The sequence below is a fragment of the Cynocephalus volans genome, unplaced genomic scaffold (genome assembly GCF_027409185.1).
Source record: "Cynocephalus volans isolate mCynVol1 unplaced genomic scaffold, mCynVol1.pri scaffold_35, whole genome shotgun sequence".
In the NCBI taxonomy this organism is placed as follows: domain Eukaryota; kingdom Metazoa; phylum Chordata; class Mammalia; order Dermoptera; family Cynocephalidae; genus Cynocephalus; species Cynocephalus volans.
In genome coordinates, this window is record NW_026902463.1 from 2739919 (window position 1) to 2755270 (window position 15352).

The 15352-nt window shown below is 44.6% G+C and overlaps 1 pseudogene; it reads left to right on the forward strand.

Annotated features, from left to right (window-relative positions):
* The first annotated feature begins 540 nt into the window (after nucleotides 1-540).
* LOC134369101 (histone-lysine N-methyltransferase PRDM9-like) overlaps nucleotides 541-15352 on the forward strand; it is a 31507-nt pseudogene continuing 16695 nt past the window's right edge.

Here is a 15352-nt window from a genome sequence, read left to right on the forward strand (position 1 = left end):
TCCATTGTGCCAGGCACTGAGGAGGAGTGGGTCTGATACTTGCAGAGACAATCGTGCACTATTTCTGAGACCCCTAATTTTCCTAATCCTGAGGGAGGGCTTGCAGTACTGCTCTCTGCCTCTAGACCGATGAAATCCAGCGCAGCATCATATAGAGCAACACATGGGCCCGACCCTCAGAGAACCTCATTCTGTCTGTGGGCTGGAACTGAAATACCCAGTACTGTCCAATGCGCCCACTTCGTGTCCTTAAGTACTTTATGTTGTCTGGGTTCGGTGCCACACAAGACGCAGGCATGGACTTTGGAGTGGAACACTCATTGGACTTTACAAAGTGCAAACCGGCTGTGTGTGTGCACTGCACCGGGCAAGCTTGGAGGGCTTCCTAGAGACAACGGCCAGGGCTCGCAGGCGGGGCAGTTGTGCCCCAGATGCCTGAGTACGGGAGGCGGGGCCATCCTGCGTGACAGCCACTACCTCTTCATCCATTGGCCGTGGACCCACAGTAGAGGTCTGGGCGTGGCTGGGTGCCTTGGCGCCATGAAGCCGGCAGAGCGGGCCAAAGTCCTGCGCATGCGCAGAATGCCGTGACCAACCGCGAGGTTCCGGGAAGTTCTCAGAGCCGGAAGCTGCCTGCGGCTCGGCTTCTCTAGCTGCTGCTGGGGGTGTGCAGCTCAAGGCTTTCGACCTTGCGTACCCGGCGCAGCTGAGCCTGCTGAGGACCAGGGCAGCATGGCGAGTGAGGCGGGCTCCCGGGAGGAAGGGGCTTCCGCCGAACCCTGGATAAAGGTAGGTGTGGGAAAGGGCCCTGGGGAGGGAGGGGCCGGTAGGCCTCTTGGGGAGCAGCCGCCAGAGGCCAGTAATGGCGTGGGGTGTGCGACCCTGGCAGAGTTGGGTGGGACGCCCGAGGAGGCCTCCGGGACCGGGGTTGAAGCTGTGCAGGAAAGCGAGGCCTTGGCAGAGAGGGAGGCGGCGGCGACCGGGCAGGAGGTGGCACCAGTTTTGTTTGAGGCAGTGGAGGTGGTGGAGGTCGCTGTGGAGGAGGAAAGAGGAGAAACCGGAAGAGGCGTGTGAGGAAGGAAAAGTCGAGGACCAGGAGGATAAAGAGCAGGAAGACGTGGTGCTGTGCTTGTGGATGTAATGGCGGTGGCGGAGGTCGTTGAGTGGCAGGAGGAGCAGGAAGAGAAGGGGAAATCCGAAGAGGGACAAGGGGAGAGAGAAGTCGAGGAGCAGGAGGATGTGGTGCTTGTGTTGGTGGATGTTATTCAGGAGGTGGAGGCAGTTGAGCAGGACGAGGAGAAGGAGGAGCAGGAGCAGTGGAAGGGGGAGTGGGCGCAGCACGTGATGGACGGTGAGAGAGTGGTGTAGGAGCCTGACAGGGAAGAGGAGGAGGAGGAATTTGAGGAAAAAGTTCAGGAAGAAGACCTGGGGGAGGAAACTCTGATGCAACTTGTAGAGCCTGAGGAGAAGCTTGAATAGAAGACCCCGACACAGACTCTGTGGAGCCCCATGTTGTCCTTATCCCCTCTGTAGTCACTGGAGGTCCTTCAGTTAGAGTTGGAGCCCGTGAACAACCAAGCCAGGAGGGCCTTTGCTCGTTTGAGGCAGAACCTGGTGCAGAGACGCAGGACTCATCTCGGTCACCGAAGGGCCATCATCCAGGGCATCCCTGGCTTCTGGGCCAAAGCCGTATCCTTTTGAATCTCGCTTTGTACTGACCAGTAGGAGCATGGGCAAGGGTAATAGCAATCGATCCACGGGACAGCTCAACATGAGAATATACAGGCTTTTCTGGCCGGTTGCTCAGTTGTTTAGAGAATGGAACTGATAGCACCAAGGACCAGTGTTCCATTCCTGTACTGGAAAACATCTACTTGGGGGTTGTGGGGGAAGGTACAGACTGAGGGAAGACAGAGCTGCAGCCACACTCGTGCAAATACAAATACTTATGGCACAGAGACACTAACTGGGGCGGAGAATTAGAAGTCATTCTGGATCAGTGTCGTGAATAGCACAAAGGAGTTCTCATGTAGAAAAAGTGTTTGAAGGACAGGCTTTGCTGACAATAATGCTGTAGGAAAGTGTATGAATTCCCACCCTAGTCAGTAAGAGCTGATAAAGTGCATACTTAGATACAAGCAGATTCACTTTTGCCCCTAGTACATCAGGGACACATAGAGCTCAGCATCCCTCAGAAAGGAGCCCCTCCCTGTGTCAACGTGGACAGTCTCCCATTTAAGGCCATGCAAGGCACCCATTGCCTTGAGTGTGTCTCATGAAAGGCAGGGAGGGCACGGTGCATAAGGTGTGGGAGACACAATGTGTGAGGTGTGGGAGACCCCTGCGCAACACACTCTCCTAGCTGGTTATACATGCTCAGTTGCTTCTAGCGCCTACTTCCGTAGCATGGAAAGGCTCCTTGACCTGAGGCAGATTGTGAACCACCCCGAGATGTTGGCCATGATCAGCGATGAAGATGAAGACTTGCTTAGCTACATGATCGACTTGGAGGTCAGAACTAGTGAGACTGAGGCTGGAAGGTTGAGCGGGGAAGGATAAGAGAAGCAATACTTTCAGGCAAACAGAAAAGGGTAGGTGACCTGAAGAGAAATTTTAACCTTCTCCACTTTGTCATGACAGGTGGAGGAAATCAGGCATCCCATTCACTGCTGCAAGATCATGTTGTTCTTTCGGAACAACCCGTACTTCCGGAATAAAGTGATTATTAAGGAATATCTCATTAATGTCACCGGTAGGAGGTGGATCCCAGGATGGGTAGTGAAGGTGTTGGGTTTATCATCGTCAGCATGCTCCAACCCCTTCCTGTATACTTTTCTTCCCTGCAGGATACAGGGCATCTCATTCCACTCCAGTTCAGTGGTATCAGGATTATGAACATGAGGCTTATAGCCGCAGGCACCACAACAGCAGTGTTAACTTCTTCAACTGGTTTTCTGACCACAACTTTGCAGGATCTAACAGGATCGCTGAGGTAGGGCCTCACTGCGAAAATTCAGAAATGACCAGGGAGGGTTCCCAGCCTTCTTGGGAATGGTGTCTGAACCCTGAGCGGTCCTGTCCTGGTTCCCCTAACAGATCATCTGTAAAGACCTATGGCTCAATCCCCTGCGGTACCACATGAGGATGCAGGTGCCTGGACAGGGAACCGAGAGGGCAGGTGAGCAGCTCAGGAAGTAGGGGCTGAAATGCATGTTTTTAGGTACCTGGACACTCATTTCACAAGTGTAGAAATTGAAAGACAGGGAATGACACAAACCAGGTCACCCAGGGCATCAAGATGAAACAGGAACGTTGGAGAAACTGCACTGCAAAACAAGTTATAGCTGGGGAAGCTTAAGCCCACTGCACTATAGTCAGTGTCCGGAGTCGTTTGGACAGAAGCAAAGCTCAATCCTTTACTTCTCTGAACTTAATTCCATGACAGCCAACCCCACCCTCAGTCATTTCTCCACCCCCTTAAATTTTGGCTCATCAAATGTTCCTCCTTTCACCCTTTCCACAAAAGGCTATGGATATTTGTACAGTCTCTCATTCCTTTCTCTCATCAATTTTCCATTTTGGTAATCAGTGTCTTTTAATTTTCTTGTTTATCTCCTTAGCTTATTCTACTCATACAGAGAATACAGAGAATACAGGCAGTGGGGCAGATGTTACGGAGAGCAATTTCTAACACATGGTAAGGGGAAATTGAAGAGGTCACAAACGGAGAAGGGCTAGTTTTTCCTGGGCAGGACCTTGCATAATTAAAGCAATTTTTAACATTTTTCAGAGAAAATGAGTTTTTATGTGTGTTTGTGTGTTTTAGAGTATTCCAAGTTTTTGAGTTGAATATCTCGGAGCATCAGACTTTACCTAAAAAAGCAGAACTTCTAAAAAGTGACTTCAGATACAGTGTTCTCATGCTCAGGATTGAAAGAAAAGCCGGTCAGGTGATGAAAAATGCAGACAGCAAGACACTTGGATAAAATCGGATTGGTGTGAAGGAGAAATAAACACCATCAAACATATGTGTCTCTGTGTGTGTGCTTGTGTACCGGATTGGGGTGAGATTCTACATAGGTCAAATCCATGTGGGATTTTTAATTCTTGGTCCTGGAACTGTCAGTCTGTGGAGGATCTCGGCTTATAAAGTTGTAGAGAGCAGATACACCAAGGTTTGGGATTCCGTCTGAGGACTTTTTTTATTCCTTCCCCACAGAGCAGGGGGTTGTGGAGAAAGAAGAAAGGAAAGAGAAACAGTTTAGTTTGACACTTCTTGTTTTTCCCAGGAATGTGAGGGTAGTTCAAGGAAAGGACCTAGTGATTACAGAAGTAAGATAATCAGGGTGAAATTTTCTTGCACAGGGCTCCTCCAAATATCCTCTCTTGTGCGTTAAGAGAATTCAAGGTGGAAATATTAAAGTTCGTTTCTCTTCTGAACCAAATGTCATCCTTAGGTAGATGAATGCACAGTGCTTTGCTGGGACAATCAACGTGTCAGGGCCAGGCTTCCCAGCAACATTTTAAGAAATGGGAATATATGGTATATGAAGGGACTGTGGGAAAGGACACAAAGGGATGAGGGAAGGCACTGAAGGTGTGGCTTTGTTTCTGGCAAAGGTGACTAAGTGAAAAGATAAACTTTTGGGAAAAAGCGGGTCTCCTTGTAGTTGTATGTGAGTCCCGTTGTTTTTCCAGGTGACTGAGTTCGGGCAAAAAATATAAACAGAGCAGGGAGGTGGAGTGGTTAAATATACAACTGCTAGACTTTCACCCATGTGCTGTCTGTCCCTAGATGATCCTAGATGTAGACATTATTCTTAATATTCCTATTTTCAGATGGTCTAAGCTTTTACCCAAGACCCTGTGTATTAGGTGAAGTTCCCAAAATGTAAATAGGTAAAGCCATTATGAGTACATTCCTTTCTTGGTATACTCCAGTGAGAATGTTGTCTTAGTAAATGATACCCCACACCGTATTAGGAACCCAGAAACCTTTCATTTTCTGTGGTGTTTTCAGCATGTTGTGCATAAGGTTAACATAAAAGGAAAGAACGGGACAGGCTTTCTAAGCAACTTGGTCCATCTTGATCGAAACAGCAGGAACCTTTTCCGGTGCCATGTGCTGCTACCTATCTTCCATTGTGCTTGTAAAAGAGAGCAGTTCCAGAAGCCCTGCATGAGAGCAGGTCAGCAGATTTCTGTGTGCCCTTTTCTGAGTATTTAGCTGCAAGTTTAGGGGTCTTACTTAGTGTTTAATGAATGGAGAAAAGGTTAGGAAAGGGTTCTCCAAATACTTATCTCCCGCTAGGCCTTGGTTGCCAGTTTTAACTGTAGCTGCTCTTGGAGTGAAATGTGAGGAGAACTTCCATGGAGGGTCTAGCAAAACCGTAGCTGTCTACTGTTGACTAAACTGCTATTGCCTAGTGGCTTGGTCATGTCCACCCAAGAGAATGCAGCTTCCTGAGTTTCGTCCTTGACTCATAGGTGTAATTCAGTCATATTACTGCTTTCACATGGTCCCGCTGTTTTGGGGTTACCAAAAGAAGTGTGAAATTGTACATTTTCCCTAATGCTTCCTTCCATGGAGTATCAGTGCATGTGGGCCTCATAATCACATGATTAATTTGTGAGCATTCTGACTTGATATCTCTGAACCACATTTGTTTTTCCTGATGTCAGTGTCTTGGTATTCTCTGTTTAAAATTCAAATTGAGTGTCTACATTTCCCCAGGTTTCTTTCTCATTCTGTGTGTGAGTGTGTGTCTCTTCCTCTGACTCTGCCTATACTTTTATCATCTGATATCATTTATCCTTGCTGATGTAAACTGAACACTCACATCTCTACAGTGGTTTCAATATTTTCATCTCTTTGCTTTGCTGTCTGCCACTGTTACCGTTTGTTCATTCATTCATATATAGTTTGTGTCTGAGTCTGTCTCCAAGTGAATTTGGCTGTTTTCTCCATTTCTCTGATTCTGCCTATACTTTTATCATCTGATATCATTTATCCTTGCTGATGTAAACTGAACACTCACATCTCTACAGTGGTTTCAATATTTTCATCTCTTTGCTTTGCTATCTGCCACTGTTACCGTTTGGTCATTCATTCATATATAGGTTGTGTCTGAGTCTGTCTCCATGTGAATTTGGCTGTTTTCTCCATTTCTGCATCAAATCTGTCTATCTCCTTTAACTGAGATTATCTTTGAGTTATTTTTGTGAGTCACAGAAATGCTTTACTTATAGGCATAACTAACCTTGTTACATATTTAGAAACAGGGATAGCTTGTGCACTCACTGAAGTTAACGAGGAGCATAAATCCCACTTGGATCACATAAGAGAGGCTTTCGGAAAAGTCAGTAACAACTACGCCTCCTAGTTGTGCCCCCTTTACCCCTCGCCCCCAGAAGAGAATGAACGCTTTGAAGGGAATGTGTCAGGTCGTTTTCAAGGGCGGGGGGGAATCTTGGGTTTACTTGTCAGGTTTACTTGTAAGTGTTCTGTAAACACAGTGCAGTGGTGAATGGGGTTGATGGTCACAGCCCCTCCAGTTTTTAACTGGATTATTCCTTTAATAAACTTACTCTATGCACAATTTCTTCATGATTTGTTTGTTCTAAGCTATTTATGTATGGGTTTGTCATTGCATGAGAAGGTGTCAAAAAATCTCTATTCTCGTTGACCTCCTGCAGAGAAGTGAGAGGGGGACATAAACTAAACAGGGCATTCAGAAAGGACAGGTAACAGTGTGAGCCTATTCTGCCTACAGGGTCTGGGTGTTGAAGAAATGTGAGGGCTTCAGGAAGAGATAATTTGGTCTAAAGGCTTCTAAGCCAAAGAACATTCTATCTGAACTTTCATGTCTTCTCAAGAATTTTGGGAGTTTGGGCAATTATTCTTCGAAATGTGGTTTTTTGTTGTTGTTGTTTTTGTGTGTTTGTTTGTTTTCCTGCCCTTTTCTCTTTAGCCTCTCTTCTGGGACTGTCATTCTGGGCTTCGACTGTTCCTCAAAACTCACTGGGGCTTGACCTCCATTGTAACAGTGCTAAGAGAGTGGGAAGTACTATTATAATATTTGCAAGATAGGGTCTTTGAGGAGGGATTGGATTGTGAGTACTATGCCCTTGTCCGTGAAGTAATGAGTTATCATGGGTGTGGTTCTGACAACTTTAGAAGGAAAGCAAGTGAGCAGGTTAGCTCTCTTGCTCACCCATTCTCTCCCTGTGACAGCCTGCATTGCTGTGGAGTCACCACCAAGAAGAGGCCTTCACCGGATATGTTTCCTGGACCTTGGACTTCCCAGCCTCCAGAACTGTAAGAAACATGTTTTGTTTCTTTATAAATCACTCAGTTTCAGGTTTTCTGTTATCGGCAACAGAAGTGGATTAATACAATTGGCTTGCTTTATGGGGATCACACAGTCTCCTAGGCTGTGTTTAACTTTTTCTTTCTTCTCTCTTTCTGCTCGTCATACAGGATCATTTCAAGTGAACTAACTAAGTTTTCTGATTTTTTCTTCTGCATGCTCAAACCTTCATTTGAAACCTCTAGTGAAGGTGTCAATTCACATGTTATGGTTTTCGAGCTGTTGATTTCTATCTCCTTATTGAGAATCTCTATTTGGTTAGACATTGTTCCCTTGGTTTCTTTTATTTCTTTGTGCATCATTCCCTTTACCTCTTGGACATATGTATGACAGTTGTTTTGGGTGATTTAAAGACTGTCTAATAAGTTCATTGGCTGGGAGTCCCCACCCACCATTTTTAAAATTATCATCATCATCATCATCATCATCATCATCATCATCATCATCATCATCATCATCATTACTATTTTCCCGTGAATGGGAAGTGCTTTCATGTTTCTTTGCATGCTTTGAAAAGTTTTCCCGTTTGTTAGGTTTTTGTTTTGTTTTGTTTTTGAAACCTGGAATTTATGATTATTGCAATGTAGTAATTTTGGAGAACACGTTATTCTCCCTCACCATGGTTTATTTCTGATCATTATAGTCGATTTTTTAAACTTACTTTTCAAAACTGTTTTGAGTAGACCATACTTGTCGTGTGCAATCACTGATGTCTCTGTTCCATTAAGCAGTAATTTGGGAGACATTTTTTTATGTGCCCAGAACAAAATGTAAGACAGGACAAATAAAAAAAGCTGTCTTGTTCTTTTCAGATTGGCTCAGAATTTTGGTACACCGTCAAAACTATACGAGCAGTTTACATCTGCTCAAGTCTTCTCTTGTGGATTACCTGAAGCCTAAAGATGAGCCTGAGAGAAAAGCTTGCTGTATTAGTCTATTGTTGTTGCTTATTAAAAAATACCTGAACTGGGTGATTTATAAAGAAAATGAAATTTATTGTGAAAGTTTCTGAGGCTGGGAAGTCCAAAGTCCATCTGGTGGTGGCAACAGTGACCCAGGGGTCTCACGCTGCAAGATGGTGGAAGCTGAGAGAGAGAGAGAGCAGAGAGACAGACTCTCCTCTTCTTTTAAAGTCCTCAGAACCACGTCACTCACCACCATTTTTAAACCATTCACTACTGCATGGTGCTATAATCCAATCACCCCTTCAGGGATCCACCCAGAGCGGCCAGTCCCTGAGGTTTGGGGCGGATTGTCCACAAGGCGGGAAAGACCAGGTCCCGCCTTACCACCCGAGCCTAGGACTGAGGGGAGCCTGTGACTGACAGGCTTGGCTCCTCCCTACTCTCCGCCCCTTTATGTCCTTCTGATCGCTCATTGGAGGGAGCGTTTGGGTCACAACTCTGATAGGTGGTTTGGTGGTACCGGTGGCTGCGTGGCCGTTTCAACCAGAGAGGATCCCAGCGGGCGCCAGTCAGGGTGGGCAGCGGGGCAGGAGAAAGCCAGGGAGACTGACAGGAACTCGGGAAGTCTTTGCCGTGCAGTAAGAAACCCTTGTAAACCTTTAGCCCGAGACCTTCAAATTTCAGCCTGGGAAACCCCAGATCCCCTGATCCCCAAGAGACCTCGAATCCGCTAACCTGGACCGACCTCAAACCCCCTCGGCCTGAGACCCCGACGCACCTCAGCTTCAGCCACCTCAAATCTACCGTTCACCCACAGGAACGCCAAATCCTCTAATGCTTAGAGCCCAAACACCCTAAGCCTGAGGAATCACAATTCCCCTCAGCCTGGGAAACGCTAAATACCGCAGCCACAGAGAGACTGAATTTCCCCGAGCTCAGAGATCCTACTCAGCCTGGAAAAGTCCTTCTGCTTCAAAGACCCCCAAATAACGTCAGTGTCAGAGAGCCTAATGCCCCCTAATGAGAGACCCCAAATCTCCTTAGCCTGAGAGACCCCGAGTTTCCTCAGCCTCAAAAATGCAAAATCCTCTCATCCTCAGGGACCCCAAACTCCCTTTACCTGATGAATCCCAAAGCCTCTCGACCTGAGTATCCCAAATCTCTTCAGCACGAAAGACCCAAAATCTTGTCCTGAAAAACCCCAAATACTATCAGCCTGAGATACCCCAAATCCCCTCAACCCCAAAACCCCCAGAACCTCAGCCTGAGAGACCCCAAATCTCATTGGCCTTGGAGACCCGCAATCTCCTCAGCCTGTGGGATTGCTGCTCCTTAGAGATCCAGACTGCTTTACTCCCACAGTTTTCCAGAATCTCCAGTTGAAGATCCCAGAAGCTTCCTATGAGAAATGTTCATTTCCTCTCAGTGGAGCTGGTGAGTCTGACCCGAGTCCCATCAGTCAGGGGGCCTCAAAGTCTCCATGGGCCTCCCCCAGCCCTCACATCTCAGGACTCCCCTCGAAGATACCTGAGCCTTGACCCTCAGGCACCTTTGCCACCCTTCCTCAGAAGCGTCAAGATGCAGGGGAACTGAAACAGTACAGCTTATGTTAGGTGGTCTGTCATGGCCAGCAGAGACCCTCCCCCTATCCCATCGATAGCCCTCAGACCTCCCCAACATCCTCCAGTTCTTGCAAAGTCTCCACATCTTCCTGGTCTGGACAACATGGCCAAGTGGAGAAGACAGAGCCTGGCTGTGCATAATGGTCTGGGCTGTGGCCTCCTCTCAGCACCATCTCTTTCCACAGTAACGTTGGCCTTGTAGCTGGGAGACTCAAGGGTTCTTCCCAACCTTGGAGTTGGAGCAGGTAGTTGCCAGCCTGTCCCAGCACCGAGAGCCCCAACAGGTCCCGGGAGGAGACCCCTGAGGGAGATGCAGGGAGTACAGGGCAGAAGCCCAAGGTGAGAGGTGGGGGAAGTCAAGCTGGGCTCCAAGCAGGATCTGTAAGAAGGATGGAGAGGGGAACCGAGTGACAGGAGCTGGTGTCTGGGGTCCACAGACCCATGGCCTGCAACTCTGTGTGACCCTGGCTGTGAATGTGCGTGGAGTGGGGACAATTTGTCCCGTCTGGGACATGGGAGAGAAGAGGACACTGGAATCAAACTCTCTGTGTTGGGGAGAGCTAGAAAAATGCTGTGTCCTCTCAAACAGGACACAATCTGGGAAGGGCGGGAACAAATGTCTTTATCCTTGTTTCACAGAGACCACCCCAAGGCCCCAGGCTGTGTTCTGCTTGTTATGATTACGAGGTAGAAGAAAAGGCCCCACTCGGTGTTGTGATGTATACAGTAAATCACTGATGAACTATGTTATTTTCTCTAGGCTAAAGTTGCGTTCAAAGGCATTTCGATATACTTCTCCAAGGAAGAAGGGGCAGAGATGGGAGAATCGAAGAAAATTTGCTATAGGAATGTGAAAAGGAACTATAATGAACTGATTAACATAGGTTACTCCAAGTGCTGGCTGCAGACCAGCCTGGGAAATAGAAAACAGGTCTTCTGTCCCTGTATTATTATGGCTCTCTCTTAGGTGGCTGCATCTGCCCACAGTTCCCTTCTGTATGGAGACAAATCTGGAGGGGAAATTTTGTTCTTTTTATTTGTCAGGGTATGGCTGAGTGTCGGCACTAGTCATGCAGAGCTCACATCTTGACCTTGTTCAAGACTCTCCCAGCCCATGCTGAGCCACACTGGCTTTGTGGTGCTTTCCATTGCCACCACCCTTTGTTCCTCCTCCCACCTCTTCCCTTTTAGGACAAAGATTTGGCTTCTTTCTAGAGCCCCTCGAACAGCTTTCATGTGTCACTGGAGGCAGGCCAAACTCCATGTGGATGACACTGAGGATTCCGATGAAGAATGGATACCTAGTCAGAAAGGTGCGGGGCCAGGAGGAATTAGAAGTGACCTCCTGAAACCAGCCTGGGTTGATGTCTCGGCTTTATCTTAGGAGTTAACAAAGGAGAACATGTTCTCTCAAAAACAAATGTTCAACAAACAAGCAAGATGCGAAAGAGTATATACAGTAAGAGGCTGTTCATATAAAGGTTTTAAACGTGTAAAATGATTACATATTTTATTTACAGATACAGTAATAAGTGCTAAAAGTATAAAAACCTGAATGTGAGTAAGAAATACCAAACTCAGAAGTTATCATCACAAGAGAAGGAGGAAGGGCTGGCAGGTGGCTTCACTATGTCATAGTTACCTTTTTTGTTTGTTTTATTTTTACTTTTGAATTTTGAAATAAAAAGTAGAAATAAAAACATCTCAAGCAGCTGTGGCAGAATGTTGAAATGGGACTGCATGGTGGTGGATTTATGTTTTCCAGCATTATTCTCTGTACTTTTCTATACGTTTAAAGTTTACCATTCTTTAAAGTCATAAAGAAAGACTGGTTTTGCTAAACATTGTTAATTAATTAGTGGGCAATTTAACTAAACCTTAATTGAACTGTAAATCCACCAAAGAGCTTTCTAACCCTAATCTCATAATAGTGCAGTCATTGGATCAAGTGTCTTAGAGGAAGAAATGACTAACCCCACGGTTTGTCACACATCATTATCTGGATTCAGTTAAATCCCCATCTTAGTCAATTTATTGTTTCTTATTGTGGTAAGAAATCACATAACATAAACTCACCCTCCTAACAGTTTTTGAGTGTTTCATATTATTAGCTATATACACACTGATGTGCAAGAAACTGCTAGAACTTTTTCATCTTGCATGACTATAAAACTATACCCATTGAACAACAACACCCCATTTCCTCCTGCCCCAGCTCTTGGCAACAATTCTACTTTGTTTCTATGAATTTGATTACTTTAGATACCTCAAATAATGAACCATGCCATATTTGGCTTATTGTGACTGGCTTATTTAACTTAGTAAAATGTCTTCAGGATTTATCCATGTGGCAGCATATGGCAGGGTTTCTTTATTTTTTAAGGCTAAATAATATTCCATTGTATTTCTATACCACATTTTCCTTATCCATTCATTTTTTAATGGATATTTAGGTTACTTCCACCTCTTGGGGGGAATCTCTCTCTTCCTCTTCTTATAAAAAGCACTAATCCCATCATGAGGACCCCACCCTCATGAACTCATCTAGCCCTAGTTACTTCCCGAAAGCTCCATCTCCAAATATTATCACACCAGGAAGTAGGGTTTCAAAATATGAATTTTGGAGGAAAAAAACCCAGTCATAGCACCCACTCTTTTAACTGAGTTTTTTTCTTGCTGAGTTGTAGGAATTCTTTATATATTCTAGATATTAACCCCTCATCAGATATATGGTTTGTAAATATTTTCTTCCAGTCTGTAGGTTGCCTTTTCACTCCTTGATTGTTTCCTTTGGTGCTCAGAAGTTTTTAAGTTTTACATAGTTCTCTTTGTCTATTTTTGCTTTTGTCACTTATGCTTTGGTGTCATTTCCAAGAAATCGTGGCCAAACTCAATTTCTTGAAGCTTTCCCCCATGTCTCCTTCTTGAAGTTTTATACTTTTGGGTGTCACATGAAGGCCTTTAATCTATTTTGATGTAATTTTTGTATGTAGTGTAACATAGGGTCAATCTTCATTCTTTTGCATATGGTGATCGAGTTTTCCCAATACCATCTCTTGAAGAGACTGTCCTTTCCTCCATTGTGTGGTTTTGTTCAGCATTTTTTCATGAAAGTCAGGCCAATATATATATATATTTTTAAAATAAATGTAATAGAAACCTTGTCAACACAAGATGAAGCAGAGATGAGGTTTTGTTTTGTTTTGTTTGTTTTTTGGTGGGTGACCAGTTACTTCAGTTGGTTAGAGTGTGGTGTTAACACCAAGATCCAGAGCTCTATTTTTAAAAAAACATTTTAAGAAAATTAGCAGTGCCTCCAATAGAAGCAAAGGTCTTCATGGTACTTCAGAAACCATTTTCAAATCACCCTTGGATAATACTTGGAATTGTCACTCTCTAGTTCAGAATTCTCTGTCCCTAATGAGAATCTTCTGAGCTTGGAAATATTTACCCATCAAAACACTGATTTCTCATCACCTTTTGGTCAATCCTCCTTGGGTGGTCTTCAGAGTGGAACAGAGTAAACACCAGAAGGTGAATACCTGAAAAATCCTATTGACACAACAATCTTCCTCATGTAAGATCCAAACACAGGTAAGAGAAGGAGAATGTGCACAGTATCGTAGGACTGCTGCCTCCCTTTTCTGATCTCTTTAGCACAATGGCGGACATCATCCTTTTAAGAGTTAATAAGAAGAGCAATGATAATCACTACTGCTTGTTTTATTTTTGCAATATTTCAGACTTTATTTTAAGCATTGTACGTGAATAAACTCACTCAAACCTTACAACAACCCTATGAAGTTGGTACTATAAGCATAACCATTTTGTGGATGAGAAAACTGAAGTACAGAAATGTTAGATTATGCCTGACATCACAGTCAGTAGTGGTTCAGTCTAATCCAATACTCCTTCTTTCCCTAAAGTACTTAAGAGCTGATTAAAACTTTCTTCTTTTGTAAAGTTCATGCTGCCTTACTCATACACCTTTACATTATTCATCTGACTGATTATTTCAACCTGATTCTTCTCTGATGTGCTAAGTGAGAGATACGCTAAGACAGTCTGAGGGGAGCTTGGCAATATACAGTCAATTTACATTGTGCCTGGTCCCAGATGAAGACGGAGATAGTTCCTACTCTCTCATAAGGGACCCATTCGGATGTGAGAAGACTGCTCCTAGCCCTGAGAAGTTTGAAGTTTGATTGAGAAACAACAGATAGGAGAATGACTTAGCACTTCATGTATATTACACTATTCAGTAGAAATGTATCCTGGTACTGATTTTAAATGCTCATCCCTGTAGGAAGAAGTTAACTGCTCCTTCCTCTGGGCCCGAACTAGGCAAATCTCATGCTGTTTGTAATCATTTGTATAGCCTGCCACCTCTGTATTACGAGCTCTTTGAGAGCCTGGTCCATACCTGATTATTCTCAGGAGTCCCAGGCCCAACTCAGAGCCCTTGATGACCCCCTCAGTGTTTTCTGAATAATTCCAAATTTTTCAAATTAAAATAGAGGTAACAGGGTCAGAGAGTGCTGAAGATAATATCTTTGAATTAGATTTTGGCTGTAGAGATGGTTGAGGAGGAAAATTGATGTCAGGACTATAAGAGAAATTATTAATCTCAAAACACTTTGGTGAGCGTTATTACATTTCATGTTCACTGTACCATTAAGAATTAGCATGTATGCCAATTTACGGATCGGGAAAGTGAATAGAATTAGCTGGTAGTACACCATTACTTAGGCAGAATTGGTACAGGAACTAGTTAATTCAATTTCAAAGTTAAATATCCCTTCCAGGATATGGCAGTTTGCAGCTCTTAGCATCACTCTCTTAGTTGTCTAGATAAACTTTATGCCAACTGTTTCTTCTCTTCCCAACCTCACTGTTCATTCTCCAGATGTGTTTTGTACCCTCTGTGCTTTCCTACCTTTCTCCTTATGTCAAATGTCTCCTAGTTCATAGAAGATCCCCTCTTTTTCCCTATAAGCCCCTACCTCCTTCTTTCACAGACCTTGTTGAGTCTCCAGGTAGTCTTCCAGATTATTCTCCCTCTCTCGCTCTCATGTATATATAGAAAGTTGAATCAAAAGAGCCTTAAGACTGTCCTGCCCACACAGGCCTTTCCCTTTCTCTCTGGTATTCAGTCACTCCAAGTTTTTCCAGGGATTGTTGAAACATTAACTAAAGTCATGCATGTGAAAACAGGTTGCAAGCCCTAAGGAACGAAAGAAATGTATGTTGTCTTTTAATATGTGATTCTCACATTAAAGGGAATATCCAGATCACTGTTAAATAATGAATCTATTTTGAAGAATTTGTCAGGAACAACAGATTTACTGAACACAAGGGACTCAGAGAAGGCCCGGAAACGAGTGTCCCCTCCTGCAGAAGCAAGTACCTCCGTACAGCATTCTAGAGAAAAATTGGGTAAGAGAAAATAATTTGG